This window comes from Zea mays, chromosome 5 (genome assembly GCF_902167145.1).
Source record: "Zea mays cultivar B73 chromosome 5, Zm-B73-REFERENCE-NAM-5.0, whole genome shotgun sequence".
NCBI classification, from domain to species: Eukaryota; Viridiplantae; Streptophyta; class Magnoliopsida; order Poales; family Poaceae; genus Zea; species Zea mays.
The window spans coordinates 180,813,254-180,820,411 of record NC_050100.1 but is presented as its reverse complement, the minus strand read 5'-3'; the positions used below and the strand labels follow the sequence as shown (position 1 = coordinate 180,820,411).

Sequence of the window (7,158 nt, the reverse complement as noted above, 5' to 3'; positions counted from 1 at the left end):
AAAAAAAGACAGGCCAGGCCAAATTAGATAATTTACCTCCACAGAAGATACTTTTTCAGGAAGCAAACGGTCATTACGGTCACCAATACCTAAGTTTCCATATCGACCCCAACCCCATCCGTAGAGGTCATCGTCTTCAGTTACTGCAACAGTATGTTCGGCACCGGCATCAATCATTTTCACGCAAACACTCTACAAACGTAGAACCATTAGCACAGGACATTGAACAAACACTGACAGTTCTGTTCTAGAAGAAACAAGGTGGTATGGGTGACTGGCCAACGTTCACATCATCATTACTGAGGAACATAATGACAGCACATACATGGTATATCTCATGAGTATAGTAGTTTAGCTAATAGAGTGTTGTGAACCAAATCATAGTTATTAAGATGTGAATCAAAAACTTTGACTTGCTACTCATGATTTACAATTTTACATACATGTTTTATGCATAGCATGTTTGCCTAAGTGCAAAATGGTAGTTTTTTAAGCACAGTAAAGAAGTTAAGAAGCAATCACAAAATATTCTAGTTTTGCTCACCAACTAATCCAGCTTGGAATGACAAAGATAGTACCTTGACAGTTATCTTCAAGCCACTGTAATCAGTATAAAACAATTCAAAACAGGATTAATTAATAAGCATTGATCACCAGAAGAAGGGGTGGGGAGAGAGAAATGATGGATGCATTGGTTTAGTCTATGGGCTGAAGCAACCTGTTGCTTATTGTTGGTATACTTTCTGGCACCCTTTGGCCAAATATCAAAGACCTCTCATTCTCCCAATCAAATGCAGGCTCATATGCTGGCAGTGGTGACAGACTACAGTGCTGAGAAAAACACAGATGATAAAGATACTGTTAATGTTCAACACCAAGATGAGAATTGATAATGATTGCAATAACTTGGAGGAAACATTGTCACATGAAAGCTTTAAAGAATAAAAACACATGGTATGTTATTTCGAAAGGCTTAAAATGATTTTACCAGTCTTCAAATTTGACTCACGAAGCTAGAAGGTGCTATGAGCCCTATCCCTCCATACCTGTAAGTCACTGTACAGTACAATAGTATGGTACTTCGTTTCCAATAAAAAGATGGAAACCCATAGGAGTCTTTTAAGCACAGTACTACAGTAGGATAAGCTGAAGCTTCTAAAACACCAATGCATCGTTGAAAGTACAGAAATCTGAACTGCCTTCATATTTGCAACATATAACTAAAATATATATTGGCAAATGTTCCTAACAATACTACGAACCTAAAAGGCAATAAAATTAATTAGGATAATAAGTTGAGTATCATTACAAATAAAATCATATCTATCTAATGTGCCTAATAATTTCTTGTATTTCTTCTGGAATGTTGTCTTTAGATTCATTGTCCTTGTACTTCAATAATTCTACTAAGAATTTGGTCCTCAGGTCATTCCCATTCTGCACATTCATTATTACATATCATTGAACTCGATTAATAATCAATTATAGAAGAACAATATTGACAAAGTATTAGAACAAATAGGGTACTCACAATGCAAATGCAGGGTAACCTTATACCATTCCAATCGTGCATAAAGTTGATAACAAGAAAGCCAGATAAATCCCTACACATAAAAATAATACGTTTACATATATGTAGACAAAATTAATAAGTTGTTCGGGTTAAAAAAATTACCAGTTTAATGTTCTTGGAACCCATGTTGGTACTATACGACGCCACATATAAATATCGTCTTTCCATGTAGGATTGGCCAATTCCATGGCAGCATTCATATTGTTGACAATATAATGTATATTATGGATATAATGCATGCTAGGATGATCACCCTTAAACCATGATGGTATAGGCATGGAGTCCATTATATAGATGCTTCTAGTGTCCATGTTAAGTACATATAAGGTGAAGTGACCCATGAAAGAAAAGGGCAATAGAATCTGCAAGTTAAAAAATAGTTCAAGTAAAAGAAAAAACAAGATTACAAAAATGATGAAGAGTATAGCTTACTTGTTTGCAATCTGAAACATCGTACTCCATGTCAGGCCAACATTCTAATAATTTTGCCAACATGTTGATATCTGGCTTTGCACGAAGGCGAGGGTCTCGACCAAATTTAGTTATGGACTACTTTTTGTTAGTAAAATAATGATATAATGAACACACTTATATGAATAAAGACTAATTACTTAAACTTACACAGAACTGTAGATCCATGTAGTGGTATTTGTCTTCCAACAAGAACAAGGCATCATTGCATGCGATCATCCGAACAGCCATGTTAAAACAATCGGTATCCATCGGCTTATTTACATCCAATATATCTTTAAGTTTTTGAAGACTTAACGAAATTGGATAAGGTTTAGTGCTCTGAATCCAATGTTTCCTATTCAATGAACATTTGTTTTTATAGTTAAAGCAAGAACATATGTGTTGAATATTTACCATGCATATACTATATTAAATGAGAATTAACTTACTTTAAATATTTGGCGTTGTCTATCCCCATGATATATGTGCATAATACAAACATCAGTTCTTGCGTGTTTGTTGATGTTACTTTAGCAGGCAGAACATATGGAGATATATATGGTTCAATCTGATGTGATGTATTTGACGATTTAGATAACTCACATGGAGTATCGATTATTTGAACATCACTTGAACTCTCTCCATCTTCATCCACATTGTGGTCAAGATTTTGATGTCTTTTCTTTGTGTTTAATCTCGAGTCCCATAATATTGCAGGTAGCTTAAACCTAAACATTGTTATATCATCCTGCAAGTATATAAATTAGAACAAAAGAAACATTGTTCCTATAAATAAATATACGTCCTCTACCTGAGTTACGTTATCAGATAGGGAGGATCCTGTCCAGTATTCCATATAGTTTATCATCCATAGCCCGCAAGATACCCTAATATGAAATTTAACAGATCAGGTGAGTTTCTATGTATATATGAAAATAAATATAACCAATTTTGTAGAGTTGTGGTCACATGAATTTTACCCATCGGTTTGCATTTGTGTTGTGATCTTCTCTATAACTGGCCATGATGCAACATCAAGGTTCGACCACTTGCCTTGGTAAAGCTCTTTATGTTCTGCTGCAAGTTTAATCTGTCTTTCTAGACCTTTTAACTATGTGTATATATAAAACATATCAAGATTTATAGATAACAAATAATGTAATGATGAAATAATCATAATATAAAAGAAATGATTACTCACTGTAGTATAAAGGTCTCGGCGATCCGTTATTTGTTGTCCCATAGAATCGAGTACATGTACCTCACTTTTTTTTGCATTCAGAACTGCCAGGTACCAGTGAAAATTTTCTATATTCATTGGAATGAACACCTTCATAGAACATACATTAACATTAATTTGTAAATATTGTGCACCAATATATTACATATTACATATATTAAAAATGAGATGAGTTTTAGGTCAATCATGTCAGACTGTAAATAGTTGTCCACCCTTTTTTCAATTGTGTCTTCCTTACAATTTAAGAGCACCTTAGGGTCGCCATTACGCTTAAGCAGACTGGAAATGAATGTGTTCTCCAAGAAGACCTTTCCACCTTCTCTATGAAGTAAATGCTCTTCATCCCTAATACAGTGTATATATGCACTGAGGGCCTGTACACCAAAAGAATACAATTAACAGATCAAATATACATTCTAGCTTTAAATATGTATACCATACTGTATAATATGATAATTATAAATATATATACTTTATATTACTGTATATAATATGGACATACAGATGTACTTACTTCGCCAGACACTTGGATGTCACCATGAAAAAGACATTCCATATCATTTCTATTTAACCATGCGCTGTCGATGTCCACCACAACTTGTTTCCCCAGTAATGTTTTAATGTATTCAATAAGCTGAACATCTTCTGGGGTGCACTTATAATCTATACAATGAAAAATATTATACTTAATAAGCAAATGATATAAGCGAAAACCAATAAGATGCAATAAGGCAAGAACAAAAAATTACCTTCAGAGACAACTCGAGCTACATTCAATTTCTTTGGTTTCTTATAATGTGATATTCTAATAAGTGTGTCCAAAGCATCTTGTTTGTTCTACTCTACCATATCCGCATCAGAACTTATTTGACTTGATTCATTTGGAACATCCAAAGATGTCAGGTGTATCACATCTGTATGAAGAGTGAATGAAACATAAGTCTCTTGACAAAAGCATTTTTAGGAGTACTCATAAGACAATATTTACATTTAGGAGTGTAGATAAGAGAGCCTACCCGGTTGTGGCCCAAGATCGGCTTCAGTTGACACTTTTACATGATTGAAAATACAGTCAATGTCTACTCCCACAACATCGTGTGATTGTTTTGCAGCATTACCAACACTGACCTTACTATCCTCGCTCTCTATATCTATGGCGCACAAGAGAAGAATTAAGTGTCAAACAAATATTTATTATGCAGACCTTAGTTTTTTTGTAATTGATAATAGCACTTACCCAATTCATGTTCATTAGTGTCATTAGTTGACAATTGTGCTGAACAACCACTTCTAGCCACAACCTCATACGATGGTTCAGCAGTATTGCCAACATCGGCATTTCCTTCCTCCACCACTATATCCATTGTGATTTGGTCTGTACCCATCAGATTGAAAGTGTCAAACATAATTTTATTGACAAAAGTATTTTAAGTATATAAAGTACATCGTCAAATAGCACAAAACTAAATAAAACACGAACTTTAGCTTAAGTTCTTCATTCATATAGATGTGACAAGTGAACTTGTATAAACTTACGGAGGAAAGGGACACAGGCCTGCCACCATCCTATTTTGATTAAGTATACCCGATGCCATTGATCTTATAGGATGTATATCATGGCATTATTGCAAAGATACAACATTGCTCCTTATAAAAATGCTAAAATAATATGAACAATATATTGTTGTATTATTATGACTAAATTTAGAGGTATCAGAATTTAGCAACAAACAAAGTCACTCTATCAATTTAAAGGTCTCAGAATTTAGCAGCAAACATGTAACTTGGAGTTTAGAAAAAAGAGATAGCAGCAAACAAAGATCTTGTTTGCTTGCGCTAAATGGTAGATCCAAAAAAGATGTTGCTCATCAATATTATTGCATTGAAACAAACAAAATAACAAGAGGGAAAATAGGTTTATACTTTGTTTGATTTGCGGTACCACATAGATAACGATTCCATGTGTTTACTCGTAGCACCGCACGGGCATAAACCTATGTATACATAATTATCGTGATATTATAGGTCCCCGTTGCAACGCACGCACAGTAAGCACCAGTAGCACACAGTTTATTTACTCTTCACCTTCACACCGTCAGGTGGTTCAGGTTCAGCAACAGAGCAGCGCGGCAGTGCCCACCGCCCAGGCTTCCTGCCTCCACGGACCACGGACGCCGGTCAGAGCAGCAAAAGCAGGAGCTCGCAAGATGTTGTGGGCGACCAAGCGGGTCCGGAGTGGACTACGGAGGCCGGAGCACCGAGCGCGTGCTACCGTGCCACGATGGAGAGTCGTGTCGGCGTCGCCGTGCCCGAGAACCTAACGAAGAATCATTGCTAAATTAAGATTGCATTTGTTGATTGTAGCATGATTTGTGTTTAAGACATGTTCGCACTCGATATCACAAAACTTTTACATATGGGGCAATTGTGTTTCTGTCCCTGGATGGAAGTGCAACTGTGATTTTGCCCCTCAAAATTCAACTTTATGATTTTGGGCCTCTTTTTTGAAAACGAAAAACAAGTTTGTCCCTGCTTCTGTTAGATGACAGTAATGGTGTGAAATAGGACATACAAAGACAAATTAACCCTTCGGTCGTAATTGTGATTTTGCCCCTCCTTTGAAAAAGCAGGGATAAAATCACAATTACGACTAAAGGGTAAGTTTGTCTTTGTATGTCCTATTTCACACCGTTACTGTCATCTAACTGAAGCAGGGACGGACTTGTTTTTTCGTTTTCAATAAAAGAGGCCCGAAATCACAAAGCCGAATTTTGAGGGGCAAAATTACAGTTGCACTTCCATCTAGGGACAGAAAAACAATTGCATATATTTGCTGATATGAGCCTCTGAGGTTCCTTTAGTCAAACAAATAACTAAAAACCATGTTAAAAATGTCTATAGCAGCCCACATGCAACAGCATCCCATGCTTCACGTGCATTTGGCCATTTCCTAATCACGCAGCCCCAATCTCTCTCAGCCTTTTCTGGCATGCATGTGCTAAGCTCATGTGTCCAAACCCTTATGTAGTCTGGTCTGTTGTCACTATATTCACCCATTGGCATGTTAATAAACATTTGTGCATCATCTAATTATGGCATATGCATCCTCAGGACAGGTTGCGGTGCTGCCAATAACATAATTAGTAAGTTTTACCTTTTTTCTTCCTCTTACTTCAGAGATCTTCTAAAGATAGGAACTGGAGCATCATCTAATTATGGCATATGCATCCTCAATACAGGTTGCGGTGCTGCCAATAACATAATTAGTAAGTTTTACCTTTTTTCTTCCTCTTACTTTAGAGATCTTCTAAAGATAAGAACTGGAGCAGCAAACCATGTAGACAGAAGGAAAGCTAAAGGACTACATGTTGAAGTAGTAATAGTTACTGCAGTACTGCACACACTGCATCTGATTTGACTTGTTGTATGGTAAATTGCCCGTCCACGCAGGTTTGAACCACAAAGGTTTCAGCCATACATTTCATTTCCTGAATAGTTGTTTCTTCTAGATCCTAGCGCATGTCTGGGTGCCAAATTCAGGCTGAAGGCGGCACATTCCCCATGCCAAGACAATCTTTATTATGCCATGACAATGGAAATGATTTGTTCATTTGACTTATAACTTGCTTACTGACAATATTATGACTCATGAGATGCATTCTTTTCCGTGTCCAGTGATATTATAGTTAATCATGATTCAACTGAGCTGACAGTTTATGCCATTGTTGGTTGCAACAATTGTAGGTTCTATACTTTGAAGATTTTGTACCTTGTCAGATATCACAGTCCTCTTTTGATGTGTTGATGAGCACAGACCGGCAAAGCTATGGTTTCAAGTTAAAAGGAGGTTTGCTAGGTGATGAAGGAAATGCTTTTCTTGAGTGGGATAGTA

General features: G+C 36.3%; 1 long non-coding RNA gene across 2 annotated transcripts; it reads right to left on the bottom strand.

Annotated features, from left to right (window-relative positions):
* Window positions 1–2,500: 2,500 nt before the first annotated feature.
* Window positions 2,501–3,121, bottom strand: LOC103628719 (uncharacterized). Of its 2 annotated transcripts, none has more exons than XR_002262059.3 (3): window positions 3,007–3,121; window positions 2,838–2,913; window positions 2,501–2,774 (listed from the first exon to the last, which is right to left on the bottom strand). It is a non-coding gene; the product is annotated as an uncharacterized lncRNA (long non-coding RNA). The 2 variants fall into 2 exon arrangements; XR_002262060.3 differs by having other exon boundaries at window positions 2,501–2,754.
* Window positions 3,122–7,158: the final 4,037 nt, after the last annotated feature.